The following is a 10519-nucleotide window of genomic DNA, read 5'->3' as shown; positions in this document are numbered from 1 at the left end:
AAGCCACGTTTCTGTGACTCCTATGACTGAAAACGGTTTGGTGAGGGCCGACAGCAGAATGTTCAGATGTTCATAATTTTTAACAAGACTTCGTGCATTTGTATGTAATAAGCTAAAGGAATTATTTTCACTCTCAAATCTTGAATTAAATTCATGAGGAAGATAATATTTACAATCCACTTTGTCATCCAATGATTCATTCAATTCATCAATATTGAACATAATATATAGTTACATGAAACATCAAAGAATATATTGTCCATGACATAATAACAAAAATGTGTCTACAAAATGCATGATAGCAGGAAAAGGGGGTCGGGGAATGGGTGCAAGTCTTAAAAAATAAAATATAATTAAATACAAACATAATTGAAACTATATGTTAAGAGAAATTAATGTTAACAGTAGTAAAAGTAACTGCCAAAACACTCCTAAAAACATTAAAATGTGAAAATACAGCTAACACAAATCACATGAAGAATTTTAGTAGCAATGGAATAGAGGAGGTAAAATGAAGAAGAGAGCAAGAGCACACATGTGCTGATAACATGCAAGGAGCCATGACTCATTTCTGAGAAGTAAGCCATAAATCAAATAAAACAGAAAGTTGTGTCCTTGAGCCAGCTAGTGGGTGGTCAGTTAAAGTCGCACTATAGTAAAACTAAATTTAAGCAGAGAAATAAGGAACACCTCCATCACCCCTCCAAACTCCTGCATAAAAGCGTAGTTTAGTTCCCTTCATGAACAGATCTTGTACTTGTTTTTTGTACTTCTTCTTTTCTGTAAGGTCTGCCAGCGTCAGATCATCGACAATGTAGTATTTCTCCTTATTTAGGGCCTCCCTTGACTTCTTCATGATGTCGACCTTCTCACGTATTGACAATGTCTTGACCAAAATGTGTCGTGGCTTATCTCCTTTCTTCCCATCACGATGAGCACGCTCAACCTTGATGTTCATGTTAAATTTCGTACTGAGGATGTCTTCCACTTTCACGACACAATCCTCTGTTTGATCGCCTGTTGATTCCTCAATCCCGACGATCCGCAGATTATTTCTCCGAGAGAATCGTTCAGCCTTGTTGGCTTCACGATCTTGTTTACTAACTCTCTGTTCCAGATCATTATAAGCTTTCTCCATCTTTCCTAGTCTGCTTTTCAGCTCCTTGTTCTTCTGTTCTAGATCATTGATCCGGAGACCCTCAAATTCAAGGGCCTTTTCCACTTTCTGAAGACTTTCCAACATATTTTTCATAGCCTTGTTCATCATCTGTTCGAAGTTGCATGATGCACCTTTAATATATTCAGCTAGTGCAGACGGGGTGACAGAGCCCAAGTCATCTTCCTCTGCGGGATTTGAGGTTTCAGCTGGCCCGTCAGGAGCGGCAGCAGCACCATCCAGCTCATCGTCTAAGATGGAGAAGTTTGCTCCCTCATTCTTGTTGGCTTTCTTTGCTCCTTCTTTCTGGCTACGGCGGGTCATGATGGAAAACTAAAATGTTCCAATTGAGAAGTAAACCTTTCAGGAATAATTGCCACTTGTGGATTGTTTGAAGATGTTATCTAGAGTGTATACAAATATATCTTTTGGAGAGGTTAAGAAGCACGTGTGTTGCTCAGCCAGTCGCCATACGTTTTCGTTGCAGAGGGTGCTTCACAAATTAATCTTTTTGTGAGGTAATGTAAAACTGAGTGTCAAATTTGAAAGAACATACAATTTAAATGACATCATCATCTTTGTTTGATCAAAATCGGTTCAGAGACGGCTGAAATATTCGTTGATAAAACGATTTCCGATAGTTGGGAAGCCCCACAAATGTTTGATAATTTGTACCAGTCGTTGATAAAACGAGATAGCGCCTCATGTCTTTTATTCCAGCCAATGCCGATGTTGGCTGTTCGTTGATATTTTAATGTTGGTTATAATACGTAAAACCAGTCGGCTCGTGTATTGTTATTAATTAGTAAATTAATTAACGGTCACCACATTTGTTTGGAAGTGGAGCTGAATGGGTATGATTGTATCGGCTAAATTTACACATTTTGGGGTCTAACATTAACTTCATAGCAATCATATGTCCTAAAAAAGCACTAGAAATGTCTAAAATAAGAATAAGAGCAATAACTATGCACTTTGAAGGCATTTGCGGTCTAAATCAAGAACTCAACTATCCCTTTAAGATGAATGCATTAATTAAAATATTGACAAACATTTTATATAAAGATGTGATGTGAAAATATCATGATAAAGAAATATCCATTGTACGATATTTCTAGCACGACTTGAAGTTGCTAATTTGTGTGCGTGCGTGTTTGTGTCTATGTGAGTGATAACTTCATTTATTTAGATGTACATATAAACATACGAAATAAATAAAATGCCATACTTGAGCTAGAAAAAGACTTTTTTATTTAATTTAAGTTAACTTTGAAAAATGAAATGGTGGTAACTGGTTACCAGAGTGAATAGTCGCAAATAAACAAATGTTTAGACAAATACAAATACAAATATTAGGGCTTCCAGACATACTCGAAATAATGGAAATCGTTTACAATAAAATGAAATTTCTTAATGGCACAGTTGAGGTAAATGATAAATCTCTTGATACTTTAATTTTGTAGGGTAGATGTGACTGGCAAATTAACGATATTGGCATGGAAATGTTGTTGAGAATACATTTTAACAATTACTTGTGTACTTTTCCATCTTTTTGTTTCTTTTCGGAACTGTACGAACAGTGCCGCAAGAAAGTAAGCATATATTTGATTTTACTTTTTTTCTTGTAGTTCTGTGTACTATAAAATGGTTATCTTTTCAGCTACATGCTATAGCATCATTACTTTTCTTTATAACCCTATAATTACTATTAACGATTATTTTAATAAAACCGCCCTGCGCCTGACAACACACGAATACCCTTTTTCCTTCCTATAAGTGTCCCTTCCCTTTCTTATAATTACCCCCTTTTCATCTCTGATAATTAAGTCCCCCGTTTATTTTGACATGTGACTATGTTTCTACTTAATAAAAGCTGCTTTCCCCTTCTCATAAAAGAGCCCTTACACCTCCGATAAATGCTCTTATTAACATCTGATCGGTGCTCTTTTTTTTCAAGAAATGCACATTTTCCTTTATTATAGGGGACCCTTTTCATAACTGGTCGCTGCCCTTTTTCAGGTGCAACAAGTGCCCCTTTCTACTTCTGGTATTTTCCCTTTTAGCAATGATACGTGCCCCTTTTCATTTCTAATAAGGGACTTATCCTCTTTTACCCTATCAACATTTGATGGTTGCTTCATTTCCGTCAACAAATGCCCATTTCCCATTCACATAAGTACCTTTTTCACCCCTGGTGAATGGCTCTTTCCAAGTGTAAGAAGTGCCTTATTTTCAACTCTAATAATTATCCTTTGTACTTTGACACGTCCTCCTTTTTATCTAATGAGAGCCTTAATGTATTCCTTTCGATAAGTGTCCCCTTTTCCTCTCATCATTAAACGTGCCCCCAATTTAAAGCGACTAAGAGCAATTTCCCCCAAAGCTCGCTCGCTACGCTTACTCGCATTAATTGTGTTACTTATCAAAGGTCATTTCAGTCTTCGGTTTTTAATATGAGAACGTGCTTATAACCCCATTAGGATTTTTGCTCTCTTTATAATATGTAATTTATCACACTGCGACCTCACAAATCTTTAAAATGTTCCTCGTTTGCAAATGAATATTCAGACATCATACCTAACTGCAAAGTACAATGTTTAAGCAATACATCGTATGATTTATACAGAGAAACAAATGGTGAATTCATCCCTGATAATGTAATCACAATATAGGGGTATAATATACTAATGTCTAAAAAAATTGCATTTTTTCGCTTTAAGATTTACCACTGTAGGTGCCCCTTTTCAAGAAAATGCCCCTTTTTGTTGGAGCCCCCTTCCACTTTGGAAGTTGCTCGGCTGTCCATGCACACACACAAGAAAGAAAAAACAACAACTATGTTTAAACTATGGCTATATATTTATTTTAAGAATCTCTCTTTACTCACCTACTCATGCTGCTCATACGCATACATTAACAGAACATGAATATGTATAAAGTTTGTAACAAAATAAGCATGCATTTTTAATGGTGAGTGTCCACGATCCCTACAGGTGTTACTGGTACCGGTACTGACACTGATCCATGTGTCAGTGTGACCTGTGGAAAAAGAGGAACGTGTCTGGAAGGAACGTGTTTTTGTGCACCGGGATTCGCTGGTTCACAATGCGAAACAGGTGAGGCAAAATCAAAACGAAGAGACCTGTATTGTGTTGTACATACACACCAGTATTAAGCGCCTTATAAATATTGTTTATTATTATTATTACATACGTTCCGCTCTAGAACCATTGAGTACAAGGCAACTGATTTATTCACCTGGTATGTAGTTTGATCAAAAGAGGGTTTGACCACCCTCCTCCCCCACATAACACAATAATAAAAGGTTTCCAACGGTTTCTGGTAGTGTTCGACATAAGAAACAACAACTAGCTTCCAATAGATTTGTAACCCTCAATCTAACTTCTAAGGTGTAACCGTGTATGGCCAATATTAGGCGTTTGCAGCCGTTTTGAATGATGCAATGACAGCCATCTTGTATACAATGTTCCACAACAGTTGCAATTGTATATTTTTTTTCTTAATTAATATTCTTACTCTAAAATTAGACCTGATTTATGTTAACTCTATACAGTGCGTCCCAGAAAAAAACGAAACCGAGAATTATCGATGTTTTATTATAGCTTAGTAAAATTTATTTATAATTAATGAATGACACATATTTGGAAAGTTTAAACCCGCCTCTAATTTCATTTGATGCAACTTATCAAATTTCACGAATGAGTGATTAAAATGAATTTGAAGAGAGGAAACCAAAAAGTCAATGGCGGACGGTATCTGAATTTCAAAGAGAAAATTACATTTCTGAAAAGTTGAGTCTCTGCCCTTTCATATGACACCTCAATCAGGAAACATGAGCAAGGAATGACAAAGTTCTGTTTGTTTAAAGTAGTGCTTGCATTTTCATAATTTCATCAAATTCGTTTTCACTTGCTGCCTGCCGTAGCAACAAGCAGAATTGAAAAAAAATGCTTCACTCCGTTTCGTTGACAATCAGCCATGCATCAAGTATTTCGTCTATATTATTTGTTGTAGTTAGTGCTCACACTACCCTCTCCCCACCCCCCACTGAGTGAAAAACGACCAGCGCAATTTTCGAATTCCCGGGGGCAAAAATGAAGGGAAAAAATGCTCACTACCCCCCCCCCCCCACCCCCAGTCAAAATTAACACAATTCAACCAATCACAATTGTTTGCAGGTCTACCTTTATAACAAAAATCCATGATAAGCTGAACTTCTCTGTAACTCTCCTTAGGTGGTAATTAATTTTAATTAACAATCTACATTATGCCCCTTATTTATAATGATTATCATTTTATTTATCTTTTGGGTGGGGGATCTGATCTAATTGATTCAATATTTGCCCATACCATTACTAAATGGTTCATATTTCATTCAAGTTCATTATTCAGTTATACTTGTAATACCCCATAGCGGCATAGCCCCCCCCCCCCCCCATTCGTTGATGTATAACCTAGCCACCTGATATGTTTGAGTAAACCGATCCTTTGATTATGCTATTAACCCCCTATCAAAACAATAATGATAATCATAATAATAACAAATAAATAGAAAAATTACCGGTGTTAAAAAAAATTGGGGGGAAAAAAGAGGAAAAAGTTGAGAGATACAAAAGTAATTACAAAATACAAACTAATCAATGAATTAAAACATTAACAAACAAAAACTAGAATTTAATTCGTCACGAAGACGAATAAGGTGGTCTGTCTAAGTCTTATGATAGATTTGAGAATGGGAGAAGTTATATAGACATGTAAACAATGATGATCATGATGAACATGGTGATGATCATGATAGTAAAGGTGATGATGATCATGATAATGATAATGTTATATGACGATAAAAATGATAATGTTAATGATGATGATGAGCATAAGCATGATCCTGACAACTAATTAAAACAAATGAGGAAATATTTAGATAGCAAATAGTCTCAGCTACAACATACTAAAATTTGGGAGAAAACTGTTGAATAACAACCGAGATACTGGTCGAAACACCTTGTCATGCAGATTCATGTTTTGACAAAAGTGACCTCCCATAGACATAACACGCAAATATGACAAATTATGCATTGTCGCCTTTAATCGAATATTTAAGTATGATGACGTCATTTAAATACAAAATAAATGACTTATTTGTGATAGAGAATTATCTCAGCTACAACATATCAAAATATGGAAGAAAATCGATCTCCGATAAGTGAGATAATCTCAATTAAACAAAGACAAAAATGACGTCATCAACAAAATACATTTGTTTGAGTTTAGATGCCAATATGATGACTTTGTTTCACTTTGAACGAGTCAGGGTGGTATGAAATCATATCTCCAACTCATGTTTTCTCAAACCATGATATAAAAATTGGGGGTCGACGGACTATCTGAAGAGCTATTTCGATTTTTAAAATGGCATGTTTTTGCCCATATATGCTATGTATTACAATAGCTCGCACGCACGGACATTATCTTAAACGGACGCTCATTCCGTTATTAATGGGCAGAAACGGGTGAACAATGTATCAAAATGCTTGGCAAAATGATTCAAATATGATGACGGAGAAAATTTGGCGATTTTATGTTGCTAAATGCCAGGAAACGCGAAAACGCGCGCCCATGCGCGTGTGCGAGTTTTTTTGCAAAATGCTTAAAATGGCCTGAAACGTATGCAAAATGAATTTGAGACGATTTCGAGCATTTTTATTTTTTGCGCGCGCGCTAACGCGCGGACGTACATATGCGCGCGCGTTTTTTGACCTGAAATTGACCGGACGAATATTGACCTTAATCATGATAAATATGAATGAGAAATGAAGATATGATCATGAGTAAAAAGTACCAAAAAAAAACACAAAATGGCGCCTGGATGACGTCATAAAGATTTGATGACCTTGAAAATGTTACTGTCACGTCTCATGATAATGACCTATGACTGTGTCAAAATTGAACGAAATTGATTAAACCGATCTTGAGTTATCCTCTACACAAAAAAGTGCGGAAAATAAAAATAAATAATAATAAATAATAACTAGAAATTGAATTCGTCATGGTGACGAATTAGGTGGTCTGTTTTCAATTTTATGATCATTAAAAAATGTCAACAAAAAAAAAAAATGAAAAAAAAAATTGTTGGAGACGCCCAGACTCGAACCAGGGATCTCGAGGTCCGAAGTCAAGTGCGTTACCGATATACCAAAACATTTCCCTTATTAGCGATTACACGTAAACGGAAAGTGGAATTCTCAAATCCCTCTTTGCAAGTGAGATATGAGCATGATCCCGGCATCTGATCGAAAAATAAAGGGCACACTGGTGATAGCTTATTGTCTCAGCTACAACATATTCAAAGCTCAGCGTAAACAAAGATAAAACGACGGAGATATTGCTCCCGAAAGACGAGAATGTAGAATCCAGTTTTGAGAAAAAGTCATGTCCTTTAGAGAATACACGCAAAATGTGAAAAATTGACATGCCTCCTTTAATCGCAAAAATACGTCATGATGCCTTTGTCAAAATGAAATATCTTTCTGACAGCATTTGTAGAAAATATTCTCAGGTAGAACATATCCAAATTTGAAAGAAAATTGATCAACATTTACAGAGATACAATCAATTTTCCAAAAATCTGCTGACGTCATAATATGAAAATTGAAATTTTGAGTTCGGAGGCCATTATGATGACGTCATGAGTTAATTGAGGGTCAAATGTGACATGAAATCATATCTCCAATTCATATTCTATTAAAATATGAAAAAGAAATTGGGTTCACTTTGCATCCTAAAGCGCTACAATGGATTTTGTATAGGCATGTTTTTGCCCCTGTATGCTATGTATTACAAGAGCTCGCACGCACGGACATTATTTTAAACGGACGCTCATTCCGTTATTACTGGGCAGAAAAAGGTGAACAAGGTATCAAAATGCTTGGAAAAATGTGCCAAATATGATGACAGAGAAAATTTGGCGATTTTATGTTGAAAAATACCAGTACGCGCGAAAACGCGCGCGCATGCTCGTGTGCGCGTTTTTTTTTAGAAACGCTTAAAATGGCCTAAGACGTATGCAAAAATAATTTGAGACGATTTGGAGCATTTTCTTTTTTTGCGCGCGCGCTGACGGGCGGACGTACGCATGCGCGCGCGTTTTTTGACCTGAAATTGACCGGACGGATATTGACCTTAATCATGATAAATATGAATGACAAATGCCTTTCCGTTATGAAGATATGATCATGAGTAAAAAGTACCAAAAAAAACACAAAATGGCGCCTGGATGACGTCATGAAGACTTGATGACCTTGAAAATGTTGCTGTCACGTCTCATGACAATGACCTATGACCGTCCCAAAATTGAAAGAAATTGACTAAACCGATCTTGAGTTATCCTTTACACAAAAAAGTGGGGAGAAATAAATAAAAATAAAGAATAATAATAATAAAGAAAGAAAATTCTGACGAAAACAATAGGTGATCTGTCATTGACAGACCACCTAATAAAGAAAGAAAATTCTGACGAAAACAATAGGTGGTCTGTTGATAACAGACCACCTAAAAATCACTTTTGTATTAACTAGAAGCCTGAGCTGTATGTGTGTGTAATGGAGGTATAATTTTCCAGTGGGTAATCGTCATCAGGGGGGATTGGTAGTTTAAGGTTATTTTCTGACGGGGTGATTGCCTTGGGGTTAGCGTTCTAATCAGGAGGGGGGGGGGGGTTGCATGGTTGGGGGGTAATTCTCCGGGGGGTTATTGTCCTGGGGGGGGTGTTTTCCAGAGGTAATTGCTTAGGGGGTAGTTGTCCTGGTATGATAAAAAATCTCCCGGCACCCAGCCATCGACTTCGCAGCTTAGCTTTTGGCTCCCCCGGCCCCGATCGCGTCTTGTTTTTTTTATACCATATAAGACGCCCCCGGTCCCGTAGCTACGGATAAATATAAGTACGACACCTGGGCCCTGTTCCTAGAAACCGTCATAAGTCTAACTTCTTGACTATCCCATTGAAACGTGTGTTACTAACACGCGTTTTAATGGGATAGTCAAGAAGTTAGACTTATGACGATTTGTAGGAACGGGCCCCTGTACTTGTGTTGCAGTTTTATAGATGGAGTAGGTAATAAAAAAAAAACAGTCACTAGACTAGGTTGATATCGTGGCATTTGTTTAGCTTTTCAGCGTCTTTAGAACTTAAGAAGTGAACTGAACTGTCATCTACTTGGTAAGACACTATTCTCATTTTTATCAACAGTTTGTTTCCCAATTATGGAATTAGGACATGTTTTCTAGATCCCTAAAGTAAGATTTCCGAACGCTGCATACTGAGCGTGTAGACCCTAGTGCCTGGCAGTTGCCACGGGCGTGCAAGGAGTATCACGCAGCAATCCCTCGCTGCCTGCCCGGCGGGCCAGGGAGAGCTGGAGCTGGGTAGGCCTAGGCCAACTGTGATCGTTCAAAAGCAAGACCCTCTCGGGTTTTTCCCAGTTTTATTTGTTCTCTGGGGGGCCAAGAATATAACCCATTTAAGGGTAGACTAGAGTAGTACATTCCTTGCTTTGTGGAAAATCATTGCTACAATTACAAAAATAAGTGTAAATTAATAACAAGAATTAAGACTGAGACTTGAGAGTGGAGGAGTCTCATCAATTAAATGAATGAGTTACAAAAATTGTACACAACGTACTGAGCTAGTTACCATGACCACCATACTATTGTTGATTTTTCAACAATTTTGTTGATAATTTATAAATTTATTAACATCATAATGAATACTTACATCTTTCTTGATGTTGCATAGAGCCTGAGCTACACTATGCACACTGCGGCTAACTGTTGCCACATCTACACGATGATTTGTGGCAATTTCGTCGAAAATCGAGCCCTTAGCAAAGAAGTTGAGTGCAATGCACACTTGCAATTCTTTGCCAATGGCTTTACTCCTTGCTGTTTTTCTGTCGAGATCCTCTTCATTCAGCATGCCGCAAATCCTAATGACTTCTTCTTTATGAAACCGATACTTCTTCTTGAACTTCTTGTCGGTGAGCTGCACAAAGGGATCGATTTTATCCTCCACAATTCTCCTAGCTCCTTCATTTGCAGCCGCCATTTTGAAGAATTGCAATCAACTGCCAATCAGTTGCAAATTTTGCGCTACCTCCAAATTTATTGCAAAGTTGCGCTTGATCTGCGATTAAACGCCAGAGTTGCGTTTAAACGCAACTTTCTTGCAACAGGATTGAACGCAACTGGCGTTTAATCGCAAATTTGCGATTAAACGCCAGAGTTGCGCTTGATTTTGGGGAGATGCGTTTAAACGCAACTTTCTTGCAACGCCCCAATAGACTTTTT

Source organism: Strongylocentrotus purpuratus, unplaced genomic scaffold (assembly GCF_000002235.5).
Source record: "Strongylocentrotus purpuratus isolate Spur 01 unplaced genomic scaffold, Spur_5.0 spur5_scaffold_13, whole genome shotgun sequence".
NCBI classification, from domain to species: domain Eukaryota; kingdom Metazoa; phylum Echinodermata; class Echinoidea; order Camarodonta; family Strongylocentrotidae; genus Strongylocentrotus; species Strongylocentrotus purpuratus.
This window is presented reverse-complemented; position numbering follows the sequence as displayed.